We start from the raw sequence: 19207 nt of genomic DNA, 5'->3' as shown, positions 1-19207 counted from the left end.
TATCCAGACTGGGAAATAACTGGTCACTTAAGTAGGCCAGAGGTTGGGTTAGATGAAAGAAATGTGGCTTTCTATATTTTACCGTCATTTCTTTGATGGGAAATGCAAGTTGGTCAATAAAAAGGGAGTGAATGCATACGATCCCTCCCTGGAGATACGAAGACCTCCCTCTCCAGTCTCCAGTCCCCATTGCCAAGGAGGCATCACTCACCACCACCACACCCTCCATCTGCAGGGGTAAGCCTCCCAAGAGACAGCCACTCCCTGAGTAAGGTCCATTATCACACTGAAAAGCAAGGTCAAAGATCCAGGGAAGATACACCCTTTAGATCTAAGGAATCATCTTCCTTTCTTTGGTCAGTGCTCCTCAGAAAAAAATTAGTCATAAAAGAAAAAAAAAAAAAGGTGCTACTACCCTTAATAACATTTTGCTTCATTTTTTATCCAGAATACAAATTCAGTGTAAGAAGCGCTCCCATCAGTAACTGCTTCTTTGGAAAGGCAACAGTTAGTGGTCTCCCTCCCCCTGGATTTTGAAATGTGTTACCTGATTAGCTTGGGCCTGGGAGATGCCAAGAATCATCAACACCCAAGGGCCTGGAAGTTGTAAGATGCTGCAGCTGAGTGTATCTGGAAGCCTATACCTGAGTCCTGACAGTAGGGAAGAAAGGCCCTGGAAGAGTTTTATGGAAAAAAATTGATTCTTGCTTATAGAGAAGAAGTGGAACAAGAAGCAGATAATATTTTGAAGGATGCTGATATCAGCGATTCCCTGTGGTTGATGATCCATTTGGGGCTACAACACACAGTGATCTCATTCTGAGAGCAACAAAACTGGGAATCTCTCATCGAGTTATTCAAAATGCTCTCATAATAGATGCTTAGGCTGCTGTTTTGTAGTTAGGTTTACAGTTGTATAAATTGGGAGAGCCAGGTTCTATCGTTTCCCGGACAGGCACTTGGACACTGGAATGCTTTTTTGACAAAGTGAAGAGCAGACAAAATGGCACATATGCGTCGTGCTTACTAGATATTGAAATAAAGGAGTAGTCTTTGGAACATCTAATCGAAGGAAGACTTACAAACCTCCTTGGTGTATGAATGAAAATCAAGCAGCCCAGCAACTTCTGGAGATTGTTCAGAATCAAAGAATATGAGAAGAATCAGCAGCCACCAAGGAGACACTGTGTTAGCTTAGCCAGGGTTGGAGCTAAGGACCAGAAAATTGCAGCCAGCACTTGCAGCAAACATGCACCATGAACTTGGAAGGACCATTTCACTCCTTAATTATCACAGGAGACAACATGCGTCTGTTGGAGATGGAGATGCTAAGCCTGTTTTCCATACGGGAAAACGGCCCAGAATCCCCAAGCGTTGATGGGCTCCGAACATTGACATTTTCTATTGTTAGATGGTTGATTTCAGTCATACATGCCTGTACACGTGTTTGTATAACACACTGAACAGTTCTTTTGGTTTATTTAATAAGTTTAAAACAAATGACCAAGAAGAAAGATGTTGACTCAACAATTAAAACAAAACAAAACAAAAAGAGAATACTTTAAAAAAAATTTTTTTAACGTTTATTTATTTTTTTGAGACAGAGAGAGACAGAGCATGAACGGGGGAGGGGCAGAGAGAGAGGGAGACACAGAATCTGAAACAGGCTCCAGGCTCTGAGCTGTCAGCACAGAGCCCGACGCGGGGCTCGAACTCACGGACTGTGAGATCATGACCTGAGCCGAAGTCGGCCACTTAACCGACTGAGCCACCCAGGCGCCCCAAGAGAATACTTTTTTACAGCATGGAGCCAGGGGCCCTGTGTGGGACGCTGGGCACACAGCAGTGAACAGGACAGACATGGTCCCTGCCTTTTTTGAAGTACTCACCCCAGTGAGGAGTACAGATAGACGAGCAGATAGAGAGGCAATGACAAAAATTAAGAGATCACAGATGTGATATACTCAGCACAGCATGTACAATGGTACGCATTTTCTTCCCTTTGGATGCCGGAATCTTGAGAGGAGTAAGTGCAATGTAAAATGCATTCACCTTGAGAATTGTATTTAGCTTTTTGATGTTTTCCAAATCTAGTGAGTCCTTCGCTAATTAAAAAGAGGCTTCCCTTCTGCAAAGAAAAATTCATATCTGATCTTATATTTGCTTTATGAAGAAGCCCTTCCCTATGTTTTTCTGCCACCACGGCTTAAATGGTCCAGTGTGCTGCCCATGCCCACGTGGCCAGACTTCTCCAGGGCAAATCCTGGCTACAAAGCGTTTTTTAATTTCTCAGAAGTGCAATGTGCTCCCTCACATCCAGGCCTTCCCATTTAAAGCTTAAAATGACTGTTCTCCCTTCTCTTCCTTTCTCTTTCAAAATGAGGAGCTCTCCGTCAGACCGCCGCTGCGCCGCCACCCCAGAGGCCAGCCCCGCTCAGCCTATCGAGCTGGCCAGGCTCGGCAACGCGCTGGGTGGGACCGGCTCGCGGGGACAGTGCACGCAGGTGCGCGTGGAGGTCACGGATCGCAGGAGCAGTTCCACCCTCCACAAGGTGAGAGGCCTTGGGCGCGAGGGCCAAGTGCTCACCCTGTCAGAGCGAGAGGCTGCGCTGAACTTGTGGCTGGGTCCTGGATGTCTGGGAGGACCACTTGGCCCACAGGGGTGGTTTGCGATTAATAAAGCGTTTATAGTGTTTAAAAAGGCGAGGGGAGGGGACGCCTGGGTGGCTTAGTCGGTTGAGCGTCTGACCTTAGCTCGGGTCATGATCTCACAGTTTGTGAGTTCGAGCCCTGCGTCAGGCTTTGTGCTGACAGCTCAGAACCTGGAACCTGCTTCGGATTCCGTGTCTCCCTCTCTCTCTGCCCCTCCCCTGCTCACACTCTGTCTCTCTGTCTCTCTCTCAAAAAATAAATGAACATTGAAAAAAACTAAAAAAAAAAAAAAAAACAAGAAATAAGTAGAAAACCACATAGCACAGCCACAGTGAGCCTCATGGGATCACCACCCCCTTATTCAACACTAACAATTTGTCCTGTTTTGTTTTTTTTTCAAATAAGTAAAATACTACAGACTCAGTTGATGCCCCTGTGTACTCTTTCCAGATAGCCCCCCTCTCTCCTCAGAGGTAACCTCTAGCCTGAATGTGATGATTGTCAGGCCCGCAAATTATTTTGTACCATTACTGTATTTTTATGGGTCTGTGAGAACATACAGCATTTTAACGTGTTCAAACTGGATTTACTTATTTGCTAACACATTACAGTCTAGTTTCATCTTCACATCACATTTTCTTTACAAGTGATTTCAAAACTTTTTTGATCACAGGTTTTCATTTTCACGTGAAACATAACAGAGGGTTGAGCAAGGTCTTGCTGGAGACGTTTCAGTGCAAATATTTTTTTTTGCATTCTGTGGCAATTGTAAAATATCACAGAAAGGAAACACGAGTTTCTTTTTTAAGATAATCTGGTGGATGGGTTTCAACAAGTAACCCATAGATATGGTTTTGCCAAAGTCCAAACAGGCTGTACGTGCCTTGAGCATTTTTCTTGAACTGGTTGGGGCCAGAATTTATTTTGCTATATTTGAATAGATGATATAATTGCATGATTCAAAATTTAAGAGAGGCAAAGGATGTATGTTAAAAATACCAACCACTTCATCCCTCACCACACACTTCCCATCTCTGAAGGCAATGAATGTTTTTAATTTCCAAACTATTTAAGTGGGAGCGTGTATTAAATGGGAGGGCATTTAAATGGGACACTCTAGGTGTCCCTGTGCAGCTTGCCTGCTTTTTCCTATCAACCTTATATTTTTGAGATTTATATATTTATATATTTTGAAACATGTCGACCCAGATGACTCATTTTATCTGTTCCATAACAGTGCTGTCCAGTAGAACTTTCTGCAATGATGGAAATGTTCTATATCTGCACCAATATGGTACCACTACTGAGCACTTGAAGCATCTGAATGCAGCTAATGTGATTGAGGAACTGAATTCAAACTTTGAAATTTAAAACATAGAATTCATTTGAATCAATTTAAATTTATAATTTTTAAATTTAAATGTAAAGAGTCCCGTGTGGCTTGTGGCTACCATATTGAACAGCACAGCAGTATAATATTCAATTTTATAAATATATCACAGATCATGTATCATTGTTTCGCTTATGGATATTAAAGTTATTTCCACCTTATTGGGGCGCCTGAGTGGCTCAGTCAGTTGAGCGTCCGACTTTGGCTCAGGTCATGATCTCACGATCCGTGAGTTCGAACCCCGCATCGGGCTCTGGGCTGACAGCTCAGAGCCTGGAGCCTGTTTCGGATTCTGTGTCTCCCTCTCTCTGCCCCTCCCCCACTCATGCTCTGTCTCTCGCTCTCTGTCAAAAATAAATAAACTTAAAAAAAATGGCATAAACCACGTAGACCTATCAGACATTTATTTAAAAAAAATAATTTCCACCTTATTGCTATATAAAATAATGCTGCAATAAACATACTTCTGTATACCTTGTGCAAATGTGGGAGAATTTGGGTATAAGTCTCTAAGTGGAGGGGCACCTGGATGGCTCAGTCCACTAAGTGTCCAACTGCAGCTCAGTTCATGATCTCATGGTTTGTGAGTTCGAGCTCTGTGCTGATGGCTCAGAGCCTGGAGCCTGCTTCGGATTCTGTGTCTCTCTCTCTGCCCCTCCTCTTCTCGAGCTCTGTCTCTCTCTCTCAAAAGTAAATAAACATTTTTTTAAAAGTGTATAAATGGAATTGTGTTATCACCTCCACTAGAGATTGCCAAATGGTCTCCACAGTGGTTTTTCCAGTTTACTCTCTGACCCAATGTAAGAGGGTCCTTTTTGCCCCATAGTCTCACATTTGATATTACCAGACTTATCTTTGCCAATCTGATGGATGTGAAGTGTTATCTCGTTATTTTCATTGGCAGTTTTTGTTTCTTCTTCTTTGAGGAATTGTCTTTTGTCCTGTCTTCACTTTTTCTGTGGGGTTTATTGTCTTTTTCATATTGATTTGTGGAAGCTCTCTATAAATTCTAGATAGTAATTCTTCTTGGTTATATGCTTATATATGACGTCTACATTAATGCACCTTTTATTATTAATTTTTGGAATAGCAATATATTCACATGTATTTCAAAAGGCACACAAAGATAACCAGGGTTCTTCAAAAAGTTAAATATAGAATTACCATATGACTAAAAAAGATTCTCTCCTTGACCAAACTCTAGCCAGGTGTCTCTAAACCCTTTCAATCTAGACCTATAAAGACTTAAACAAATGCTAACATCGTTTCTAACAGCTCAAGGCCACATCCTTGCAATGACCCTTGACCCCCTTAAAGCACCTGCCTGAGAAAACTTGAGGCTGCCGGAAGAATTTACTGTTTGTTCCAGCCGATGCCTGAAGGTAGGACCCCTGCCTCGCAGCCTCTTTGGGAGGGTAGAAGCCTAACCTGGATAAGCACCAGTTAATAAACCCAAATGGATTTCACACGGACCAACTCCCCCGCTTCCTGCTTTTTGTAATTTTCCACTTCCCTGACTCTACAAAGTTGCCACTCACCCCCCTCCCTATTCCCTCATTCTCCCTTTAAAATGCCCAGTTACCTCTGTACGAACCAAAGTTGAGTTTCATGCATGTGGGACTCTTTTCTCCGCTGCAGTGGTATCTTACTGACTAAAATCTGTCCTTACCACTTTAGGTAGCGCGCAGCTTTGTTTATTCTCGATATGAGCCAGCAATTTTACCCAAGAAATAAAAGCGTATGTACACACAGAAAGTTGTACAAGAATGTTTATAGCAGCGATTTTTCTAATAGCCAAAAAGGTGGAAACAGCCCAAGTGTCCATCAACTGATGAATGGATAAGCACGTTATGATACATACATAGAATGGAATAGTAAGTATTCAGCCATAAAAAAGGAATGTAGTACAGATACATGCTACTTTGATGAACGCTGAATTATGCTAAGCCTAAGAAACCAGATACAAAAGGTCAAATTGTGTGATTCCTTTTTATACGATATATATATATAGGCAAATCCATAGAGACAGAATGCAAAATAAACTTACAAAAGGCGGGGTGGGGGGGGGGCTCTGGCTGTCTCAGTCAGTCGAATGTCTGGCTCTTGATTTTGGCCCAGGTCACAGTCTCAGGGTTTGCAAGATCCAAAAGCGCTGCGTAGGGCTATGTGCTGACAGCTCTCTCTGCCTCTCCCTTACTCGTGTGTGCATGTGCGTGCTCTCTCTCTCTCTCAAAATAAATAAATAAACTTAAAACAAAAGACAGAGTAGAGGTTACAGGGTGATGAAGTCAAGGGGAATGTGATTTACTTAATGGACAGGAAGCGTGTTTATGGGGTGATGAAAAATCTTTGAAATTAGAGAAAGGTAGTGGTTACATTAACATTGTGAATATACTAAATACCACTAAACTGTCACGTGAAAATGATTAACTGTATGCTATTTGAATTTCACCCTTTAAAAAAAAGTAACCAGGGGCGCCTTGGGTGGCTCAGTCCGTTGAGCGACCGACTTCGGCTCGGGTCATGATCTCGCGGTCCATGGGTTCGAGCCCCGCGTCGGGCTCTGTGCTGAGAGCTCAGAGCCTGGAGCCTGTTTCAGATTCTGTGTCTCCCTCTCTCTGACCCTCCCCCATTCATGCTCTGTCTCTCTCTGTCTCAAAAATAAATAAACGTTAAAAAAAATTTAAAAAAAAGTAACCAATAAAAAGTCTCCCTCATTATCCTATTGCTTGGCTACTCTGTAAACCCTTCTCAGAGGTAACCAATGTTTTGTTGTTAATTTGTTTTTCAAAACTCCACGTATAATGACTTTTATTTCTTTTTTTTTTTTTAAAGATTTATTTTGAAGTGATCTCTACACCCAACGTGGGGCTTGAACTAACAACCCCAAGATGAGGAGTCACATGCTCTTTCAACTGAGCCAGCCAGGCACCCCAGAAGTTTTAAATTTTAACATAGACAAATTTATCAATTGTTTTTCCCTTTGGACTTGTGCTTTTCAAGTATGTTATGCAGAAATTCTATCTTATCCCAATATTCTACTGCCCTACATTTTTCTCTGAAAGTTTAAAATTTTTGCTTTATGCATTTAGGACTTTAATCCAGTTGGGCCTCCTTTCTCTGTATGAAATGAGATAGAAATCTAGTTTTATTTTATTTTATTTTATTTTATTTTATTTTAAGAAAGAGCACATAAGTGAGTGAGGGGCAGAGAGAGAGAGAGAGAGAGAGAGAAGCAGGGCTCACTCAAAGTGGGGTTCATGTTCACCCGATGCAGGACTCGAATTCATGAACCGTGAGATCATGACCTGAGCCGAACTCAGATGCTTAACTGACTGAACCACCTAGGTGCCCCTTTATTTTATTTTTTCATATGGAAAACCAATTGTCTCAGTGCATTTTATCGAATACTCAATCCCCATCCACAGAACAAGGACAACTTACCTATGTCAGTATTAGATGTCCATACATATGCGTAATTATTGTTAAGCTTTCTTTTCTGCCCCATTGCCCTATGAGTTTATCCCTGTATCAGTACCAACTATTTTAATTACTAAATAATTGCCATAATTCTTTTTTAGTGTTTATTTATTATTTATTTATTTTTAAGGTTTATTTATTTAGTTTGAGAGAGAGAGAGAGAGAGCTGAAGAGGTACAGAGAAAGGAGAGAGAGAGAGAATCTGATGGCACAGAGCCTGATGCGGGACTCAGAGATCGTGACCTGAGCTGAAATCAAGAATCCCATGCTTAACTACGCCACCCAGGCGCCCTGCCATAATTCTTGATATATGGTAAGGCACATATCTTGTGATATCTTAGTTGTTCTTGGCTCTTTGTTCATCCATATAAATTTTGGAATCAGCTTGTGACGTCCGGAAAAACTATTACTAGGGATTTTTATTAGAATTGCATTAGATTTACAGATTACTTTGGGGAGAGTTGACACCATTGTAATATTAAGTCTTCTCATCCAAAAACATGGTATGACTTTCCGTTTATTTAGGTCTGCTTTAGCACATTTCAATAAAATGATATAATTTTTCTCAGAAATTTCTTGAACATTTTTGTTTGATTTATCCCTAGTTTCTTTCAAATCTTTATTGTATTGTAAAGGGCTTTTATAAAATTATATTTTTTTACTAATCTGCCACTTGTATAAATAAAACCAGTTTTTTTGCTTATTAATCTCATATCCAGTAACATTTCTAAGGTTTCCTATCAATTCTAATAGTGTGTTGGGTTTTCTATGTAGACAATAAAATCCCTATAAATAATACAATAATTATTTATGGTGTTTCCCCCCTTTTTAATTGTCAGGTTAGCAGTACACACACAGCTGGGTTAGATTTACACACACACACACACACACACACACACACACACACACGCACACACACACAGCTGGGTTAGATTTACAAAAATCTTGTTTAGGATTTTCCCAACTATGTTTGTTAGTGAGATTAGCCTATAGTTTTCCTATCTTATACTGTCTTTGTCTAATGTTAACAAAGTTATATTGAGCATTATAAAATAATTTGAAAATGTACTCTCTTTTTTCTCTTCCCTGGGAAAGTGTATGCTGTTTTTGTTTTAATGTCGGTTATAACCCTGTATCCAAGTAATAATCTCATGGAGTGTTTTTTCTACCTTCAAATAATTTGTACAAAACAGTGAGCCCCTTGGCCCCACACTCTTTAATTTTTTTTTCTTTTTTAATAATCTCTATGCCCAAGGTGGGGCTTGAACTCGTTAGTCAGAGATCAAGAGTCATATGCTCTACCCGCTGAGCTAGCTAGGCGCCCTAATTTAAAAAAAAATATTTTTAAGGCCCAGGGCGCCTGGTTGGCTCAGTTAATTAACCGTCAGACTCTTGATTTCACTTCAGGCCATGAGCTCACAGTCGTGGGATCAAGCCCCGAGTCAGGCTCCACGCTGAGTGTGAAGCCTGCTTGAGATTCATTCTCTCTCTCTCTCTCTCTCTCTCTCTCTCTGTCTCTCTCTCTCTCTCAATCCTTCTTTCTCTCTGCCCCTCCCCCACTCTCACACACACACACACTCTCTCTCAAAATAAATAAACATTAAAAAAAATTTTAAGTCTCCTCACTCTTTTACTGGGCTAATTTCTATTCATCCTTCAGTTTTCACCGTGAACTTCATATCCTCAGGAAGCTCTTTACTGTGTCACATGAGATTAGCTGTCTCTGTTCCATATCCCTCATAGCACATTTTATTTGTTCTATCATAACTCACTTCACATTTCATTGTAATGTTTCACTAAATGTTAATATTTTCAGCTGGGCCACAAGCTGCTTGAAGGCAGGGACCCTGTGCTTCGCACGCTGATGGCACAAAGTTGACCATCAATATTTGTTGACTGATTAAGTGAATGAGTAAAAGAAATAGCCTCAAAATGGGACATGAATCAAGTTATTCTTGGATATGGGCAAATTTGAGCTCCCTGCGAAGGCCTTCTGCTTCAGAACAAGTAAAAGAACTAAGAAAGACCACAGCACCAGCTATGGAAGGAGGTGGATGCCCCACCCTGGTCCCTCTGTGCAGAAGCCCAGTATAAAAAAAGTGATGGGGACAGAGATGTGTCAGCACCAGGGACCCCATCATCACTGGAGTTCTGTTAGAATCCTGGGCATTCATTGTGCCACCTGAGAGCCAAGTGCTATGTAGGGTTATGGGGAAGACCCTGGAGGTACTCTCACAGACAAGAAGCTGGGGCTTGGACAGGGCTAGACTTCTCTTAATAGGAGGAGGAGTCCCTCAAAATATCAGTTTAAATTATATATATAATATATAAGTTATATATATATATATAACTTATATATTATATATATAATTTAAACTGATATACATATAATTTAAACTGATATATATAGATACAGATAGATCAGATATCTGGTATATGTATATACATATATATTCACACACACACACACATATATACATATCTATCTATCTATCTATATATATATATATATATATATATCTGATAACTGATCTATCTATCTTGTACTGTGTGACAAAATTGTATCCAGGCCTGAGAAATTAAATTATACTTTCAGAATTACCAAATCCTGTCAAGACAGGCATGTTTCAATGGCTTCTATGGGGCCCTAGGGAAACTTGCCTAACATGTCCTCACCCCTCTGACTCATGCTCAGTGACTATCATGTTTATTCTGCATCTGTACCTCAGTAGTAAGAAGTTCCTTGGACAGAGGTATGAGAAATCTACTCACTGGAAAGACATGATATCCTGGGTATTCTAGCTGATCTGTCTCACATGACTTTGACTAATATCAGGTAGACCTTTGAGCTTCAATAACTCTAAATACACTGGCCAACAGATCTTTAGGCTTGCAGGGAGGTTCATCAGGCCCTGATCCTATATTGTGGTTTGTTCATTCATTCTGTAAACCTTCATGAGCACCTACTGTGTGGGATACAATTGTTGGGTCAGTTCCTGGTATCTACCTAGAGAGGTATTTCCATGTGGCCCAGAAATTTTGATCTATAGAATAGATTTGAAGACTGATGGCTTAGACTTGCTATTTGCCAAATTCCTTTTCATTGTTTCAAAGCAGAAGAGGGGGATGAAGGGAGCAGGTGCTTGAGGGGGCTTATTTTAAGTGTGTAGGTTGATTAAATTGTTGAGTGAGGTCACCATCACCTAACATCTCTTCCTGCATAAAACTCAGAGAAACCTCAGGACTAGCCCTACATCTGAGTATCCTCTGGTGCCTGGCCCTGACTCTTCTCTGAGTTGTATGGCTACAGGGCCAGATCAAAGCCATGTTGGTATTTTTTACTGCTATACCCAGACTTTCTGCTTTTTCACCATGGAGGCATTTAACTCCATTACCCGTTGAATCAGCTGACATGTATCTAAGAGACTTCAGCCTCACACAAGACTTGGAGGGCAAGGTATCATAGTAAAGTAAAAGCATGTACTCTGTAGACAAAGCTTGGGTTCAAATCCAACCTCCAGCACTTACTTCTCTAGGCCTCAAGGAAAAATAGAGTTAATAAGAGTCTAACCAGTTTTGGTTAGGATACACTCAGCTGCAACTGACAGAAAACTCAACTAACAGTATAGATATTAACTCATTTCATATTACAAAAAGGTCTGGAGGTAGGTGGCTGGTAAACACCTTAAACTATGTCATCCAAGACCTAGGCTTTCCTCATCCTGCTCCATCATGCTTGGTATGCTGGCTCCTTGGGCCCTCTGTGATTCTCCACTGACACTCTTTGCACACGGGAAACTTTGCTCCTAGAATTCACACATCATTTTGGAAATATTACTGCTTGGGAGTGAGGGGTGGGCAGGGAACAGTGGTCCTCTGGCAGTTTCGATTGTTATTCCCAATTCTCTGCCTCCCCTTTATTTAAGTATACATCCATGCCTTTTGCTATGTGACTTTCCTTGGGCCAATAGAATGCCATAGAACATGATACAAACATATACTTTAAATGTGCTTTTGTGATTTGACTTTGCTTCTTACACTCCTGTGATGTGGTAAGAGAAGAGCAAATTCCAGACATGCACTGCCCCTCCAGCTTGGGTCCCAGATTAAATAACTGAACATAACCAGAAGTCTGAAGCCCTTCTACTCCCTGTCAAGCCCAACTTGGATAAGTCAAACCATAGCCAACTTCTACCACCAAAAGCATGAAAATAGGTGGTTTTTGTTATAAGCCATTGAGATCTTGGAGTTGTTTGTTACACAACAAAAACTGACTATTGCAGTCCATTTTGAGGGTCCCACCAATGTCTAAGCTCCTTAATAGGGTCAATTATCTTATACTACAACTCAGAGATGTGAGGAGAAATAGTTTATCTATAAGCAATGTGGTCTTTCTTACAAACTTCATCCACTGGGTGGCATTAAAAGCTGTAGTTGTTTCAGTGCAATACCACAGAATAAACAGGTTGTTCAGATATTTTTTAATCTATCTAGGTAAAAATGCTCAGAGTCTCAGATTTCTCAGAGGTCTTGCCTCTTCCCAGGCTTTTTTCCAAGTAGCTGTGAGAGTGCATGGAGAGAGAGAAGAGGCTTAAGTGATCTCCTCGGGAATGGGTGTGTGAGGAGAATTGGGGTCCTTGTGCTCTCAATGTGTCCTTTGGCTCCTCTGGTTTATGGGCCAATATGCACTTGGTCATTCTCCCCCTGCTGGCCTTTGGCTAAAGTCAGCACTTACAGTATCTCACATGTCTTTCTTTCTTTTTTTTTTTTTTTTAAGTTTATTTATTTTTGAAAGAGAGAGAGCATGAGTGGAGGAGGAGCAAAGAGAGAGGAGACAGAGAATCCCAAGCAGGCTCTGTGCTGTCAGCACAGAGCCCAATGTGGGGCTCAAACTCATGAATGGCCAGATCAGGACCTGAGCCAAAATCAGGGGTCAGACACTTAATGGGCTGAGCCACCCAGGTGCCCCCTCACATGTCTTTCTTGACTAGGTCTGACTTCAACCTCCCCATAGCTCTGCAAAGCCCAGTGGACCCCTTGGATTTTGACATGGCCCCCATCCAGGCTCTGACCCAAACTACATGCCTCTGTTTCCTGTTTGGATCTTCCTGCCATACCATTCTCCATGGCATGCCCATGCCTCTCAACTGAATACTCATCACTGGAGGACTAGAAGTACAACCTAGACCCTTTCTCTCTGACAGTTTACCCTGATTTGTCCATTTATCTACATTGGGCACAAGTTTGTGCCAACTTCAATGATTTCTTCTCTTTCTGGATATTTCTGAAGCCATTCCCACAAAAGCAAGTTAAGCCTCTTTGATTCTTATCTCACTCTCACCTTCTAGCTATCTTCTTCAATGTCCAAGAAAGGAAAGGGCAGGCTTCTCTTTTATTCCTTCGATATCATATCCTTGGCTTCCTGGCCCACTTCCTAAGTCCCACTTCAGAAGACAGAAGTTCATTCTGGAAACAATCCTTTGATATAGGTGTTATCATCATCGTCATGAGTAGATGAGGAAATCAGAGACAATAGACTAAATTACCCCTACTTTGGTGGGGATTTGAATCTAGTTTTGGATCTTGATCTTGTTAAATGGGAGCTAAGTGAATATAGAAAATTATTTCTCTCACAGAGTCCAGTTTTCAAGCCTATTGTTTTGCTGGAAAAAAACTATTTTGAATTTCACTAATGCATATTAGCTCTTTTCTTCTTAGTATTCCTCCTGAAACAATCTTAATCTCCTCACAAACAGATTGATGCCATAACCAAATAAGGAGGAGGTCATTTCCTTGCTAAGTGCAAAGGGAAAAACACATTAATAGTTTCTAAGGATCTAAGTCAATGGCAAAACTAGAGCTAGAATGCTCTCTACTCTGAAGTCCAGGGAATTTTTGGCTAGTCCTTTGTGGTCATGCACACGTGTCAGTGTGTGTATGCATGTGTGTGAGTATGTGTGCATATGCGTGACAATGTTGAGAAAAATCAGGTCTTCAATTATTCTTTTAAAGAGGTTTTCTTATGTCATGAGTCGTTGGCTTTTAAAGCCCCAAAGAAAAAATTTGACTCATTTATAATCGGTGTTGTATTATCATTCTTTCTTGAGATAAAACCAGAACCCTTGTTTTCTGTGATGAGCATAGGGATGGGGATTACAGAAAATATAGGGTAATAGGTTACTATTTTAAAAGTCTAGTATCTCTAGGATCTAAGTCAATGGCAATGGAGAGAAGAGAGGGCAGTGATGGTCCTGACCAACTACCACTGAGCTGTCTAGCCCTTTCACTTTTCTTCGACCTCCTTGAGTCATAACTCTGGCTCCAATAACTTACGAATGCAGCAAAATGAAGCCAAGATATTTTTGAGCCTTACCATATGCCCAGCAGTATGTTATGTACTTTCATATACATTACCTCTTTTATTCTCAAGGCAATCCTTCAAGATAGGTATTAACATTCTCACTTTTCAATGATGAGGGAGCACAGACTGAAAGAGGTTGAATAACTTCTCCAAAGCCCCACAGCTAAACCATGAAAGAGGTGGGATTCAAGCCCTGTCTGCTATGGTTACTAACCTCACCTCCTTTCCTTATATTAAGGTACTTCTTGAGAGAATGTACCAGCACCACATGAGGAGGATTCTGTAAAGATGAGTATTTTCCTTCTTGCAGGAGTTTATTTTTAAAATGTTTTTCTTTCTTGCAGGAGTTTATTTTTAAAATGTAACCTGGCTTTATGGTGGTAGAACAGTCTCAGAACTGTTTGTATCAATTTGCCATTTAAGTTTAAAGTAAAAGACTGGTTAATGATAACAATGAATCATAAAACCTTCAGAAGGAAAGGAGGTTTTGTGGACCATTTGTGTGTGTGTGTGTGTGTGTGTGTGTGTGTGGCAGTTTTAAGTTATTCGTTTTTAAAGTCAGTACTTTTTAATGGAAACAACTTGACCAAAAATCTGTCACAGAATTTTGAGACCCATTAAAACAAAAGTTTAATGAGAAAAAAAAAAACCAAAAACTTATGTTGGCTTCATTTGTTTATTAAAAAAATTTTTTTGATGTTTATTTATTTTTGAGACAGAGCCCAAGCAGGCGAGGGACAGAGAGAGAGGGAGACACAGAATCCAAAGCAGGCTCCAGGTTCTGAGCTGTCAGCACAGAACCCAACGTGGGGCTCAAACCCACGAACTGGGAGATCATGACCTGAGCTGAAGTCAGACGCTTAACCGACTGAGCCACCCAGGCACCCAACCTGGCTTTAAAGGCATCAGGGGTGCCTGGGTGGCTCACTTGGTTGAGCATCCGACTTCAGCTCAGGTCATGGTCTCACTACTCATGAGTTCGAGCCCCAGTCAGGTTCTGTGCTGACAGCTCAGAGCCTGGAGACTGCTTTGGATTCTGTGTCTCCCTCTCTCTGCCCCTCCCCCACTCATGCTCTGTCTCTTGCTCTCTCTCTCTCTCTCTCAAAAATAAATAAACATTAAGGAAAAAATAAACTAAAGGCATCAGATCGGGGCGCCTGGGTGGCTTAGTCAGTTGAGCACCTGACTCTTGATTTTGGCTCAGGTCATGATCCTGGGGTCATGGGATCGAGGCCCAAGTTGGCTCCACGCTGAATGTAGAGACTGCTTAAGATTCTCTCTCTCTTCCTCTGCCCTTCTTCCCTGCTTGAGTTCTCTCTCTCTAAAATAAAAATAAATAAGGGCACCTGGGTGGCTCAGTCAATTAAGCATCTGCCTTTGTCTCAAGTCATGATCTCATGGTTTGTGAGTTCTAGCCCTGCATCTGGCTCTGCGCTGACCCCCCCCCTCCCCGTGAGCCTGCTTGGGATTCTCTCTCTGCCCGCCTCTCTCTGCCCTTCCCCCAATCACATATGCAAGCTCTCTCTCTCTCTCTCTCAGAAGAAATAAACTTAAAAAATAAAATATAAGTAAGTAAATAAATAAACTACAGGCATCAGATTTAAGCCACTGCCAAAAAATATCACAAGTGGAGGAGGCCCCAGCTCCCTTGCCATGGGTTAAAGGGAGCTCATACTGGGATCCGTAAAAAGCCACCCAATCTGAAGGTAGTGTTTGGGGGCATTTCCCACTCTTGTCTTTAAGTTTAGGTTTTTGAAACCAACAGTGAGTAAAGGAGAAAATGCCTAAGCTCAAATCTTTTTTAGAGATTTTATAAAAATTCCAAGGACACCTGGGTGGCTCAGTCAATTAAGCATCCGACTCTTGATTTCGGCTCAACTATGATCTCAAGCCTCACGTCGGGCAATGTGCTGATAGTGCAGAACCTGCTTGGGATTCTCTCTCGCCTTCTCTCTCTGCTCCTCCCTCCCTCCTCCCCCCACTCTAAAAATAAAGAAACTTAAAAAAATTCTAAATGCATATTTTTCTTCCAGACCAGTATATGCTTTTTCTTTAACTCTTTTTGCCATTTTCTTTAGCTCTTTTTGAGCACAGTCTCAATGTCATGACATTCTTGATGGATAGAGGCAGTCCCTCAAACATCAAGAACCCGGAAGTTCTTCTGGTTCAGTCTGGTGACCTATCGACGCATAACAAACCGCACCAAAACTCGATGTCTTAAAACAGTTGCCGCTTTATTGTTTCTCACAACACATGGGTCAGGAATTCTGGCAGGTCGTAGCTGGCTTCTGATTCATGTGATGCCCGCTGGCGCTGGAATGCCCTCGAGGGCTTCTTCACTCACAGGTCTTGAGCCTCAGCTGGCAAGGCTCAAGGGCCAGGGGATGACTGCAATTGCTCAACTGGTGTCATACATCTGAAGCCTCAGTTCTCATTGTTGCTGGCTTCCTCGGTTCTTTGTTGTGAAATCTCAGGGCCCCTCCCTCTCTGTGTGGCCTTTCCACACAGTCGCTCCAGCAGGGTAGACAGACTTCTTACCTGGAGACTCAAAGTTCCCAGGAGAGCAAAAATGAAAACTACCAGGGTTTCTTTAGGCTTAGGCTCAGAACTGGCTCATAGTCCCATCCACTGTAGCCTATTGGCTACAGAAGGTTGTGAATATTGCGAGGCATCCATTAGGGGTCACCGATACAGCAGACCACCATAGGTCTCAACCTATATCAGCCAGTCCTGCAGAAAGTTCTCTTCCCTATTTGTTTTGTTTTAATTTTTTTAAGTTTATTTATTTTTATTATTAATTTTTGAGAAAGAGAGAGAGAGAGAGAGAGAGTGCAAGCCAGGAGGGGCAGAGACAGAGGGAGAGAGAATCCCAAGCAGGCTCCGAGCTCTCAGGGCGGAGCCCAAGGAGGGGCTTGAAATCACAAACTGTGAGATCATGACCTGAGCCAAAACCAAGAGTTAAATGCTTAACTGACTGAGCCACCCAGGTGCCCCTCTTCCCTGTTTTTTTTTTGTTGTTGTTGTTTTTTTAGATGAGCCCACAAGAGGCCTTACATGTGTTTGTAAATATCGGCTGTAGCCTCCATGAAGTATCTGCCATGTTCCTCCTCTCCTATTCTGATTCAACACTCATAGTTCTCAAAGCTGCTTAAGGAAGCTTTGCTGTTACCGGAACTGATATTCTACAGAAGAAGCCATCAGCCAGTCCTCAGATTACCACATTAACGTGTGACAAACTGGGACAATAGGCCCCACAGCAGCAGGACTTGTGTCTGGAGTCCCCGACATCTCTCAGGAAACAGCTCCTTCTGCTGATGAGCCTGGATCTATTAACCACTGGCACTTACACTTGTACTAGGGCCCGGGGTGGGGGTGGGCAGACATCACATCCTCCTTTTCTCTTTCTCGTAGATACAAAGCAAAAAGCCAATCAATGCTCTCAAGCTTCTAGAGCAATAAAGGCAGAAAGTTGAAGGGGAAGACTGTCTTCACCAGCCAGGCAAGATGCCCTGTCACTCAAATAACTTTGTGACAATCTCTTTCTGAGAAGTTACCAATGTGGAGTTTTCCCAGTTGATTAGAAGTAAAATGTCACATTGTCTGTGATAAAATAGCAGGTTATAAAAGGACACAGAAGGAATTCTGGTAAGGCATTCTTTTTAATGACCGAAATCACACAGTGAGGAGAATAGAAAAGGAGACAGTAGCAACAAAATGTTGGAAATTGGAAAGCTGCAAGGCAAACGGTAACTAATTTAGTAGATTAGAGAAAGCTGGGGAAAACCGAGCAGCAACCACATTTACATCAAAGAAGCTGCAAAAGGAATTAGTGACACAAATCACCTCTGGAGGTGAGTATGGGGCTGAAAACAGAACGTTTAGCTGGAAGTCTACTTAAGAAGCAGCTGAACCCCAAATACCCCTCCTCTGACAGCAGGTATATGACTTCTCCTCCCAAACTAGCAGAAGTCTGAGCATTTATATCCCAGAAGGTACCAATTAAAGAGTTTCTAGACTGGAGGACACCAGATGGCGAGGGTGTCATTCTAAAATGGGAGGATTGGGGTGCCTGGGTGGCTCAGTCGGTTAAGCGTCCAACTTTGGCTCGACTCAGGTCATGATCTCACGGTTTGTGAGTTCGAGCCCCATGTTGGGCTCTGTGCTGACAGCTCAGAGCCTGGAGCCTGTTTCTGATTCTGTCTCCCTCTCTCTCTGCCCCTCCCCCACTTGTGTTCTGTCTCTGTGTCTCAAAAAATAAATAAGTAAATGTTTAAAATTTTTTTAAAAAAGGGAATTTCATTCAGAAGAAGGATAGACTACTTAACGTATTTGAAGAAATTGAGAAGAAATATGCACTGGGGGATATTTGAACATTGAATTCATGGTAAGAAGGTAGAAATAATTCACAAAAAGGCAATTATTAGGTCAAGGGGAAATGAGAGGTTACGCAGCAAGTAATGTTTGTGCAGTGGTAATAGGTTAACAGTGAATATCCATTTAACCAAAATGAACTATGTTGGACTGACCCGGGGATGAGAAATGGGCAGATAAGGCCCAGTAGGGGGTGGGTGTCGTTTTCGATAACAAGCCCTGTTGAAGTATTTAAACTGTGTGCATGAATGACTTTGATAAAATATAATAATATTATGAAATTAATACCAAAATAAGCATAAATAAAGACAGGAACTCTAAACAGGAAAGGAGATGAAAGCAGGGATCAGTGGCCTGTTTTTTGTAAAAAGTCTCATAAGATTATTCGACTTTTTGTTTTTCAGTGTCTTCATTGAAAACTTTTTATGGAAGCATGTAACTTGCGTACCCAAAGGGTACATATCATAAACATACAACTTGATATTTTTCACAAAAATGAACACAGCCTTGTAACTACCTTCAAGAGAAAGAAATGGAAGATTCCAGAATATTCCCTCATGGGATGGCTTCATCTACCCCCTTCCAATCGCTACCCACAAGGGTAACCCTTTTCCATTTCTAACATGTAGATTCATGTTGACCATTTTGTATTTTATATAAATGGAGTCATACAGTATGTCACCTTTTGTGTTTGATTTCTCTCATTCAACATTACGTCAATGAGATTCATCTGCGTTGTTGCGTGGCCCTGTAGTTCGGCCCCCTGTCCCTTTGTGACAATGTAACACAATTTATCCATTCTACTGTTAATGCATCTGTCTAGCTTCGAATATGGAGCTACTATGAGGAGTGCTACTATGAACATTTTAGTAAATGTTTTCGGTAGACATTGTATACACACTCTTGTGGGCGGTATTTTTGGATACTGCCTGACAATTTTCCAAAGTAGTTGT

At 41.5% G+C, this 19207-nt stretch overlaps 1 long non-coding RNA gene and 1 pseudogene across 2 annotated transcripts; both read left to right on the top strand.

The window, feature by feature from the left end:
- On the top strand, positions 1-1608 carry LOC147580880 (diphthine methyl ester synthase pseudogene; annotated as a pseudogene).
- Positions 1609-2071: 463 nt separating this feature from the next.
- On the top strand, positions 2072-18930 carry LOC112862855 (uncharacterized). Of its 2 annotated transcripts, XR_015251159.1 has the most exons (5): positions 2072-2552; positions 5276-5424; positions 17295-17382; positions 18174-18267; positions 18659-18930. It is a non-coding gene; the product is annotated as an uncharacterized LOC112862855 (long non-coding RNA). The 2 variants fall into 2 exon arrangements; XR_015251158.1 differs by lacking the exon at positions 5276-5424 and having other exon boundaries at positions 2079-2552.
- The last annotated feature ends 277 nt before the right edge of the window (positions 18931-19207 follow it).

Source organism: Puma concolor, chromosome B2 (genome assembly GCF_028749965.1).
Source record: "Puma concolor isolate L17-30 chromosome B2, mPumCon1.1.hap2, whole genome shotgun sequence".
In the NCBI taxonomy this organism is placed as follows: Eukaryota; Metazoa; Chordata; class Mammalia; order Carnivora; family Felidae; genus Puma; species Puma concolor.
This window is presented reverse-complemented; position numbering and strand designations above follow the sequence as displayed.